The sequence below is a fragment of the Dermacentor andersoni genome, chromosome 11 (genome assembly GCF_023375885.2).
Source record: "Dermacentor andersoni chromosome 11, qqDerAnde1_hic_scaffold, whole genome shotgun sequence".
Classification (NCBI taxonomy): domain Eukaryota; kingdom Metazoa; phylum Arthropoda; class Arachnida; order Ixodida; family Ixodidae; genus Dermacentor; species Dermacentor andersoni.
Window position 1 is genome coordinate 62,728,250 of NC_092824.1, and position 11,375 is coordinate 62,739,624.

General features: G+C 43.6%; 1 long non-coding RNA gene across 3 annotated transcripts; it reads left to right on the forward strand.

Annotated features, from left to right (window-relative positions):
* The first annotated feature begins 4,445 nt into the window (after positions 1-4,445).
* Positions 4,446-10,983, forward strand: LOC129381396 (uncharacterized). 3 transcript variants are annotated; one of them, XR_008609586.2, is made up of 4 exons: positions 4,446-4,560; positions 5,506-5,606; positions 6,047-6,133; positions 10,724-10,983. It is a non-coding gene; the product is annotated as an uncharacterized lncRNA (long non-coding RNA). The 3 variants fall into 3 exon arrangements; XR_008609585.2 differs by having other exon boundaries at positions 4,448-4,553; XR_008609587.1 differs by lacking the exon at positions 4,446-4,560 and adding an exon at positions 4,594-4,614.
* The last annotated feature ends 392 nt before the right edge of the window (positions 10,984-11,375 follow it).

Sequence of the window (11,375 nt, forward strand, 5' to 3'; positions counted from 1 at the left end):
AGTATCTTTATTTAGCGCCGATAGCCAAACCTGTGCGGAGCGCGCCGCGTTATCCCTCAGACTACGCAAGTGAGGCGCTTCCGACAGATGGCGACCCCGTAAGTCCTCGCCCCCAATACCGATCCTGTCGCTACAGTGTTGTTAAAGTGGCGGACCCCGTCACTGTAATGCTGATGTTAAAGTGCCGGGCCCAGTCACTGTAGTCACTACTTAAGAACTATTTTATACAACTCTTCATCCTAACAACCGACTTTTGTGATTGTAATAATAATAACTAACGTAGCAATAACACTAGGTGTTATCTTCCTTCCATTTTGTTGTATTGTAAACTGACATTGCTTATTTATTACAGAAGCTTTCTTTGTCATTTTTGTCGTACTAAACAGCATTATACTTTCTTGTTTTTCGTAAAGATCGTTGATGAATAAACTTGAACTTGAAAAGTGGGCATCAGTCACTGCCCCCATTCACCGAATAGTAAGTTGGTGTTCCATTTGACTGTGGGTCACTATGTGGGACTACATGTGGACTGCTTTCTACGTCTCGGTGTAAGACCTACGTTTTCTCAATATGTCTTGCACGGTTCGCCTGCGCTAAGCAAGGAACTACGCATTCTCGTCACTTCGCCACCTACGGTCGTCGTGTTTACTTCCTGGGAGGAACAGTCCGTAAGTTGTCGTGTGCATTCCGAAAGGAGCCCATGGCACCGATTGGTGACGGCAACAACGTTTAATTAAATGACATGAAAAACACACGAATGACAACGCGCAAGAGCTGAGAAAGAGGGCGTTGATTCCATTTCGTTGCTGAATCTCCAGCGTCCTGGAGGCAACCGAGCGGCTACGAGCGATGCAGTTTAGGGAGCTCAGTAATAATTTTGATCGTCTGCCGTTCTCTGACGTGCACCGAATCTCGTGATACACGAGTGCTTTCGCAATTGTCCCTATCGATATGCGGCCGCGTCGTGCAGGATTCGAACCCGCAACCGTTTGCACTGCTAAATAGGGCCTCGGTGAGTGAAGAGACCGAGACACTGGTGAGGTTTGCCCCACCACGACCAACAACAACAACAACAACAACAACAACAACAACAACAACAACAACAACAACAACAACAACAACAACAACAACAACAACAACAACAACAACAACAACAACAACAACAACAACAACAACAACAACAACAACAACAACAACAACAACAACAACAACAACAACAACAACAACAACAACAACAACAACAACAACAACAACAACAACAACATCATCATCATCATCATCATCATCAACAACAGTAATCATGGTTAGACGCTTTTTCAGGACGATGACAACGATCTCGATTGCCGCTCGCTTGAGTGGGACTTGGATGGATGGATGGATGGAATAACTTTAATGAAAGGTCTCGCGAGCTACAGGACGCAAGGTCCCATAGAGGGGGCTACTCCCACGTTGGGACCGGGAGTTGTAACTCCCTGGCCGCATCGTGGGCTCGCTGGACGGCCAAGAGCTGGGACTTCATCGTAGCTATACCTTGAAAAATTTACTAATTTGATCTTCATCACACAATCCGCCTCGCATTGCGTTTTGCTTCCATTGGACGCCATTCTAGCATCACTTTCGACGTGGGCATTCAAGTTCTGGGCAAAATACGCTCGCCTCTCTATTTGGGCGGAATACTATGTTGTATGCCACTGCATTTCGATGCCAAACCTGGCGAAGAATTTCTCAGAAACTGGTGCTGCTTTTGGAATTTATACTAAGGCTAATTGCTATTGCAATTTATCCCTTTTTATCGAAAGAAAAATAGATTACGTATTTTAAGCCCTAACTTAATTCAGCTCTGCAATTGTAAAACATGCCATCAGATAATCTGAAAGAAGGAAGGTAAACAGATTCAGGTAAGTAAACTGATTATAATGCTCAATGATGCACACTGCCTGACGTCCATCACTGCTGTGTAGATCCCGGCCAGTGAAAATAACAGTACTGCCTCGAATCTAACATTTTTGATGGCTGGAGACATAAGCGCAGCCGAAACATCCTTGATGTTAAATTATGGGGCTTTACGTGTCAAAACCACTTTCTGATTATGAGGCACGCCGTAGTGGAGGACCCCGGAAATTTCGACCACCTGGGGTTCCTTAACGTGCACAAAAATCTAAGTACACGGGTGTTTTCGCACTTCGCCCCCATCCAAATGCGGCCGCCGTGGCCGGGATTCAATCCGCGACTTCGTGCTCAGCAGCCCAATACCTTAGCCACTGAGCAACCACGGCGGGTATCCTTGATATCTGTTGTGCGGCAACAGGCATGAACGCGGCGCCCCTACCCAAGCCAGACTGTGCGTCAGTGAGAAGACCTGATAAGCAACACGGCATAAGTCGTTCTGGTTTCTTGCGCTATGTTTTTTCGGCCGATTTTTTCGGTCTTACGTGGCGAGCTATGAGCATGGGTGTCATATATATATATATATATATATATATATATATATATATATATATATATATATATATATATATATATATATATAAGCCGTCTGAATGGATGGCAGCGGTCGCCATTCGCCCTAGCAGCTCGGTCGGAAGGATCTCCCACTTCGTGGAAGGCCTCAACATTTCGAAGCGTATACCGTCATTCAGCGTTGACGTCCCACAGGCAATGCCGAATCAGGACAGCGTAGTATTCTACAATGATGTTATTTTCTGCCACTTATAAAAAAAACCACAAGCAGTAGGCCACCGGAAATCAAGAAAAGAATAGCCACGACTTGGCGTGCTCACCCAACGAACCGGCCCTTCTTTAATAATTTTTTGTCGCTGGAGGGGAAGGCGGTTTCCACTACTTTGACTGCAATGCACTTTCATAATGAAAGCGGCGCAATCGAGTGTCATCAAAGATTACGAGCTGGAGTGAAAGTGGCCTGAAGAGCGCAGATTGTTCTGGGAGTCGGGTACACCTTACACTTTTGCTAAATGACTAAAATGTAATCATATTTTACTCCGAATAGTCTGCCTATCGTGAAAGATAGGAAACAGTGCACGCTAAAAGTCAGCGCCATTCCGTTCATTCCAACTAGCCCAATATTTTTTCCTAACTGCGAGAGGGAATAACTAGAGATAGTGGGCACACCATTTGAGATGGCTAACAACACATCCAGATGACGTGCTCGTAACATACTATCATGACGCAGAAGTAGACTTCAAGCATTTTAATGGGAAAATATTATTATTGGGCAAGTCGCGCAATCGAGGGTGCCTCTTCGGCTACAAGCTTGCCAATAGATGCATTTCTCCTTGTTTTCCTATTGGGACATAGCCAAAGCATTACCACCATCGTTTTCTAGGGCATGAGCTGGTGGCGAGCTCATAAAGCAGAATTTTCGCCACAGCTCCTTGGAAATTAAACTGCGCACAACTGCTGTTCCGAGATTGTACACTGCATTTCGACTTTTCGAAGTCACCCCTGCGTGCGTGTGTGTTTGCGAAGGACAGAGAGCCCGATTGCGTTGGGATATTCCTGCAGTATATACAAGCAATTCACCTAAAATAAAATACTGAACACTGCGAACAGATATAGGACTCGACGTAATAGTTCCGCGGAAACACGCAAGGTGGAGAGAAGTGTTTAATAAAGGCAAAATCAGACATCCACCCAATCATAGCAGTTGCTACAATGGAAACCCATATGAGTTGCTTGAAAGAAATGCCTCGCAGTTGAAGAAAAATTAGTACCGGACCAGGAGGAATTCTTCAACTGCGAGGCTTTTCTTTCGAGGAACCCGTATGGGTTTTTATTGTAGTAACTCCTACCATTGGGTGGACGTCTGACTTTCCCTTTATTAGATGTAGGATTCTTAGCATTCGAAAACGTTCTCATAGGAAGAAACACTGTGGGTCACACTAGGTAGATTCACCAAGCGCGCGAAATGGATCATCAAGGTCTTATCGATACTCATTCGGAAAAGGCAATAATGTTCGAACAAATTTGGTGATGGACTGAGTGTACAGGAATATACTTTTTTTCAAGGCACCAGTACTTTTTGTTGTTGTCCGATTCTACTACATTAGAATAAAAAAAAAGTATGGAATCAATCTGTAAGAGAGGGAACACGTATGAGTATTCACGGCGTGCAAACTAATCTCGCCTGTAAATGAGAGACGTGTGGATTTACTTTTTCTGCCGAGTCAGCAGGCGGTGGCTGTAACGTTCGTGCGGGAACACGCCCGAAAAGTCTGCACAATTAATACAACGCGGCAACAAAACATGCACGCGAAACGAGGCGGTGAGAAAAACGTCGCGCAGACTTTTGTTCAATGCAATAACGTTTGCTCGTAAACGAGGCGCCTTTTATTGCGCCCATATCAATAGAGCAGGCTTAATTTTTTCCTCGCTCTTGATACGCCCCTTTGAGGGTCAGTTTCACTTTTTCATAACCCCGCAGCAGCGTCGAAACAGGTGGTGGGGTTAGGATAGCGACCACGTCAAGCACATACGCATTTCAGCACTTCCACAGGACATTGTGCAGTTTGGAGCAGAGCGGGCTCGAAGGAAAGGTCAGTCGTGAGAATGCAACGCTACGTTTTCCTTGCGAGGCTAATAGTTTGTAACTGTAACGTGAGGCCTAAAGACATTTAGCTCTAATACTGGTGGGGGTGCTCATAGAGTTTAATACAATTAGCAGGGGGAACCGTGTCGTTAGTGTCTGCGGGAGCTGCGAGTGTCAGAATGGGTGGCGCAGGAATTTGCTTAAGCTTGGTCCTTCCGGCATTCAATGGCTTCGCGACATTGGAAAGTGATCATTTCTTTTAAAAAGAAAGTACGGCGTCGCAAATAATTAAATAAACATTATTAAAATTGTCCGAAGGCAGAATTCGAACACAGAGGCCTGATATACAAACCACTACGCCACAAATTAGGTTAAAAAAGTTCGTTAGTGAGACTATATTTCATTCAATTTCTCGATTCGGTTTTGATTTCTGGTAGAAGTAGCGGCCACCTCATCGACAAATTTAGCTAAAAGGTTAGAAGTGTTCTTTTTGCCGGAGGCAATATAAAAAAAGAATCAGTGCAGATAAAGAAAAAAAAAACTCTTGTAGCCCGAAGATGTCGTATAGTGACTTTGGCAACACTTCGACGAGTTTGACAAATGTCGCGGCTGCCGTTCGAGTCAGACGTCGTTACTGTAGCGAAACCCCTAATAAAACAACATCATCGTTTATCTCGAAACAATTGTAAATAATATTTGACGACTCACAATATCTCGAGTAGGCACGTCAAGAATCGCAGAAGTCGATCGGATTATGAAAAAGTTACATGTTAGTGCTGCGTAATAAATGTTGGTGTTGTTTATGTTCTACTTTGATGATGTAATGCAGTTGAAGATGAAATACGAGCCTGATCTATATCTACAAGAACTATACAAATACCTACTTTTTCTATGTATGCAAATGAGGAGTATATTTAAAGTGCAGATCAGTTTTTGACTATTTTCTCATGCGTGCACAGAATATCTTTGTGATATAAAAGGCCTGAAAATGATACTGCTGCTGTGGACTTTTGTGGGAAGCCTCTTCTTCGCTTGCGCATCGAACACAATGGCTGAAAAGGTATGAACCCGACTTTTCCTTTTTTCTCACCTATTTGCGCGCATTTAGGAGCGAACTTATCAATTTTCGCAAAGTACTTTTTTTTTCCGAATCGCTATTAGCAATTGGCACCAAGCCAGAGGTAATGTCGACAACTATGATGGCTAGAATGGCTAGATTTTTCGTGTACACGTGCCTTGTTTCCCCACATTGTTTAATTCTGAGAGTTTTCGGCTAGGCGTAGTAAAATTACAAACAAATATATATATATATATATATATATATATATATATATATATATATATATATATATATATATAAGAATAATCAGCTGCAATAACGATGCTAATAATCAGTAACAAAAGAGTAAACACTGGCACCTGCAATTTTAACTTGCAGGACGGTCATTTTGACTATGATCACCAGATTTGGAAGTGACGCTCATGTTTTTTTTTCTGAAGCGAGGGATGACAACACCGGGGTCTCGGCTACCAAGAGAGCGCGAGATTGTGCAAGACGATTTGACATGCCGTGAAGTGTACGAGCCGGTAAGCATTGTATTACATGGTTCAGGGTGATGGTGCTAGCTAAAGTATTTGCCGCCGGCGGTGTTGTCCGTGTCGGACTGGGCCTTCAATTGCTACGCTTGATGGAGTATCGAGAGGAAAATTAGCGCCTTCCATATTTTGCGTTATTACAACACCCTGGACATGAAAGCCCTGTTAAAAATAACCAGTGGGCCTCAAACGAATAAATAATGCACTACTACTTGCGGCTGGACTAGTTAGTTGACACTTATTAGGACGTACTACGACGATGGACCAAAACATTTCATTTTATCAAAGCATTAACCCCATTGCAAGAAAGTACTGAACTACAATAGATGCTCTACGAACCTGCTTCGGTTTCGATTCCCGGTAGGTGCAGGTTTGGTGACGCAGTATGTAGTTACGTGCCCACGGAACATCACAACGCTTTATCATAGCACCTCGCTCCATCGTCTTCTGTGCCGCTATTCGTTGAGCGTTCCGATGTCTCAGCTTAGCAGACAACCGAGAGTGTATAGACCGCCTATGTGAATAGACCGCCCACCATTAATGCGGTCTACTTATATACTGACGTGCTCAGCGCTTTACAGCGAATCATGTACATTCTACGTCAACGGAATGTTTGTTCTCAACTAGAACGCTAATATCTTGCGTGTTGCGTTTCTTTCTTTTTATTTTTTTTACGTGTCCTTCATTTGCGCGGCGTTTGTCTGACGCACCTATACGGAAGACCGACGAAGCAGCGATAATAGGACGGGCGCGACGAGTTAACATCCGCCATGTATGCGTTTGCTAAATGTCGCTGTCACGCTGGTGTGTGAAGTCATAGGTGGGACATAATATAGGGGCATATAAGCGAAAGCCGCAGGAACGACGCGAAATATCTGTTAAACGAGATAATAGCCTCACTACTGCGCGTAGGGGATTCATATTTGACTCGCAGGTTCTTGCATGGTCCCACTGTCTATATTCGGCGCCAACCTAAGAATAAAAACGAAAAAATGGCATGCGCGCTGTTCAACTCAAACACAACTTGCAAAGCTGCTTCAGCCAATTAGGTTTGTTTACTCTATGCGCCAATGGCTTTTTTTTGCTTACAAGTTTTCCAGTTTGCTTAAAGAAAACCAGAAGCGTCAGGCCTAAAGGCGCTAGCATGCGCCTGACTGAGGCCCTGAGCCCTGTACGATCTGGGCTCCTGCGAAGCAATCAGGACAGCGTAAGAACGAGGAGGAAAGGAAAAAAGAAGTGTGCGGGGGATTTGAACAAGAAATTTATGAGGCAAGATCGATAAAAAATTTATACATTGCAAACTAAGAAAAACAAGCACACCATGTGCAACCAAAAAGCACATCGGAATGAAACCGGGAGGTCTCGGATAAATTTTGTGAGGGATCCTGATATCGTCTCTAAACCAAAGGTAATATTTTAGATTGAAACAAAGAACTTTTATTTTTTAAAATCGGCCTAGCATTTACATCGGCAAAGCAAGGTCATTAAGCCATCAGCGGACTTCTGCTGGCTTCGTAACCTCTCAGGTGTGAAAGTTAGGGGGCACTGTGTTTCTTGTGGGTGGAGCGTGTTTGTAATTCATAGGTTGTCTACAGGTCTAGTGAGATTGAGAAGGCTTTCTTATCCTTTTACAAATGTATGGCAGCGACCTTTTAATTCAGCAAGTTGGTGGTTCGCAGCCAAGGGTTTCACACAGTAATTACCAGATGGAATACCGGCGCTAATGTCTACGGGAACGGCAAGCGGGGCAGTTGAGGCAAGGACGTTAAATAAAAAAATGCTGGACTGCCAGTCACCGTAGTTTCTTACCAGCACAGGTGGAGCCAGCGTTTGCCTGTACTCCTACTCCTAAATGGGGCCGCGACAGCTTAAAATTCTGACAGCTCACGTTTCCTTTTGGTCAGTTATTTCAAAGGCTAGGGCCATGTGAAAATAACAGCTCGAAGATATTACCTAAAATTTTATTTTTGGCTGCGTAAAAATATCATGACGTGCCTGAAAATTAAAGTAAAAATCTTTTAGCTTCCTTCTGAAGCCAGTGTCAGAAAAAGAGACGTCCAACGATATTAGTCCGGGTAATTGAGCATCCTAAGTAGCACGGAGTCGGAAGAAAGCTTTTGGTATAATCCCCGCTATTTGCTTATGTTATTTTTTGCCTATGGTAAGATGGCGGCGGTTCTGCTTTCCTTTTGAGACGGCATCTACCCTCCAGAAAATTTTCTGTTAAACCTCCTTGGGTTCAGCAAACATGGAAATGATGGGAAAGTACATGGATTTGCTTAATACTGCGCCCATCTTGCTTTATCCGGCTTCGTGACATTGTAAACTCGTCATTCTCAAAAAATCAACGTGTAATAAATCATTTAATAAACATTATTAAAAGTGTGCGATGGCAGGATTCGAACACAGGACCTCTACAAGCACAGATGCCCAACATTGAAGCCATTACACCATGGGCGCGTACATCGACCAAAAGGCATAGAACGACCTTATGAATTTCTCGGTGAGGCAAGCCAGCAGGCTGGAACGCTTAGGGAGTTTCGATAGGGCGTCCTCGAACCGCTGCAATTACCAGCGATTGTGTGCGTTCGCCGAGTATTCTGCACTTTGAAAAAAGTATTAGATTGCTCCGAAATTTAGGACAGCGAAGGCAGACAAGGTATGTTATAAACAAAGCCGCAGGAACCTCTGAATCCACAAGAACGATGATCAGACAAATCCATGGACTATACTCATCATTCCCATGGTGGCTGAACGATTGCAGCGCCAGGGTTCCCTCTTGTAGTCATTATTGCAGGAAACTATGGTTCGCAATGCCTGTAATTTTGCCTTCCATTGTTGGTGTGCCCATAGAGTTTCTCCCTATAACATCTAGAGGGTAAATCTGGCGCCACCGTCTATGGGAGATTTCTAAGGGCGCTGTGCTTTCATAGGAATGACGGTATGTGTGTCTGCGAGGCTTCGTCTAAAACGTGGATACGGTTATCAGAAATAACGAGGTCTTAAAATAAAATCTTCAGAAAAAGTTTTCATTCACCCATATTACATCTTCCAATGAAGTTTACTCACCCAAATTGCATAACCATGCGAAGAAAAGTGAGAACAGACGACAAACCAAAGCGAGCGCGAATCTTGTCGTCTGTCCTCCAACTTTAGCGGCCCGCTGACAGTTTCTGCATATAATATAATTGTACATGCAATAACAAGTTTCCATAAATAATCAGAACATGTGTTTGTGTAATAATAAAGCTAAAGGACTTTTTCACGTGAGAATGAATTGTTGTGACAGACGGAAGGGTGCTTGCTGGCGCGACTTCAAGGTGTCCTGGCTCACTGGGAAGGATGCCAATCCGAAGTCACAGTATACCGGCATTCCCATGCATACCACCGCGAAGCAGTGGCAGATTCCCTTCTAGGTAATGTAGTGAGAAGCTCTATGGAGGTGCTGTTCGCTAGCACTGTTTGCTTCGAGGTGCCAAACCTCACTGCTCAATAATCTGCGCTTCATAGGGGAAGCGTTATGAAAGTTGGATGTTTAGAAGACCCAAACTTAAAAGAGGAGAACACAGTGGCATGGGTTGGGTATCGCCGCATTTCTCGTTGGGTAACAGGCATCGCCGCATTTTCTCGTTAAGGTAATCCTCTAATGTCCAAACACTTTCGCATAAGAAAACAAGAACAAGTCGTTTTATTTCTAGCGATGAGGAGTAACGACTATATGAAAAACAAAGAATCGTTATTTGAGCTATACCCTAACTGTTATGGAAAATAATTTGTTATTTTCTAGCTGAATTTTTTCACAAGTGAATATTTGCCCCAGCATGTCCGAAACGCTACTGTAGGCTGCGCGTAGACTACTGCGTGTCTGAATAAGAATTTTGAGAGAACAAGCTCAGCGTAGCGTAGATGATACATTGGGAATTACAAGGTTAATAGGAAACAAAATAGATGTTGGCGGGCCTTATAACGCGTAGTAAAGATAGTCAGTGGTCTTTAAAAGTTGGGGAATTGGTTCCAGCGGAAAATAACCGCAGTCGCGGAACACCAGCGAACTAAGTGGTGTGATAGAAGAGAAAGACAAAAAAACATTTATTGAAGAGAACAAATGAAGAAAATTGTCTCTGTGCTGCTTGTGGTGGAATTCCTACATTTAGATTTGTTGTCGAACACCTCAGCAGGGAAATAGGCGCGAGTGGTCGCAGAGAAAGTTTTCCGCAATGGAATGCATTATATAGCTATGGAGGAAATACTGAAGAGAGATTTTCTGACAGGGGGCCTGCGCTCTGCATTATACTTATAATAATTAAATTATATACTAAATATATTATATTATATTATTTATGATAGTTATAATAGAAGTTGACCACATCCATGTTGAATGGAATAGCAAGTTTAGAAAAGTTCTGAGAGTCCTTTTGTCTCCTGTTCTTTGGAAGAGTTCGTTTGCGAGACCGCTTCGAGCATTATACGAGTGATGGTACAAACATATTCACTGCCCTTATATGCCTTTACATGCCTTTATATGCAAATGTGCTGCGGTGTTCTCACTGTTGCCGTTTTGCGTTTTGTTTGTCGCCACAGTGCTTAGCGAACACTGACTGCTGCGCCCACTTGCCATGCATCAACAAGCGATGTTCCCTTTAGGAGCCATCGATGGAAAATCCTGGGTTGACCACCGAGGGCAGCTCAGAAAGTGGGGCTCCCGCTGGGCGAAAAACAATTTGGGATACCTTCCCAACGCACAGGAAAATGGCTTACACCATATGCCACTTGCTCTTTCTTCATGCCCGATAGTTATATGTTATAGCGGGTACGCCCGGAATAAAATATCTTGAAGTGTCGCCAATATCGTAGCTTCGTATTGCCATGGTGTGTTTCGTAGTAGCGCGGTATATATAGAGTTCAGCGGCGAAGATGATTGCACGGCACGCTCTCTGAGTGGGTGTGGCGACCGAAAGTCTCAAAGCTTGCTCAGCAACGCGACCGTGTGATCTATAGATGCTGATTTATTAGCATCACTTTCGAAACTTGGCAGTGTTGAATAGTCACCAAGCTTGCCTGAGCGAACCAAGTAATCTGTAGATACTTATCAGCCTAGTATTTAATATCTCGTCAACCTTTTTCTATCTTCCTTAAAATATATGTATCTACTATACATAACTATGTCTGTAACGTATGCCTGCCAGTATAGACGGACGGATGGATGCTATGAGCGCCTCCTTTGAAATGGGGT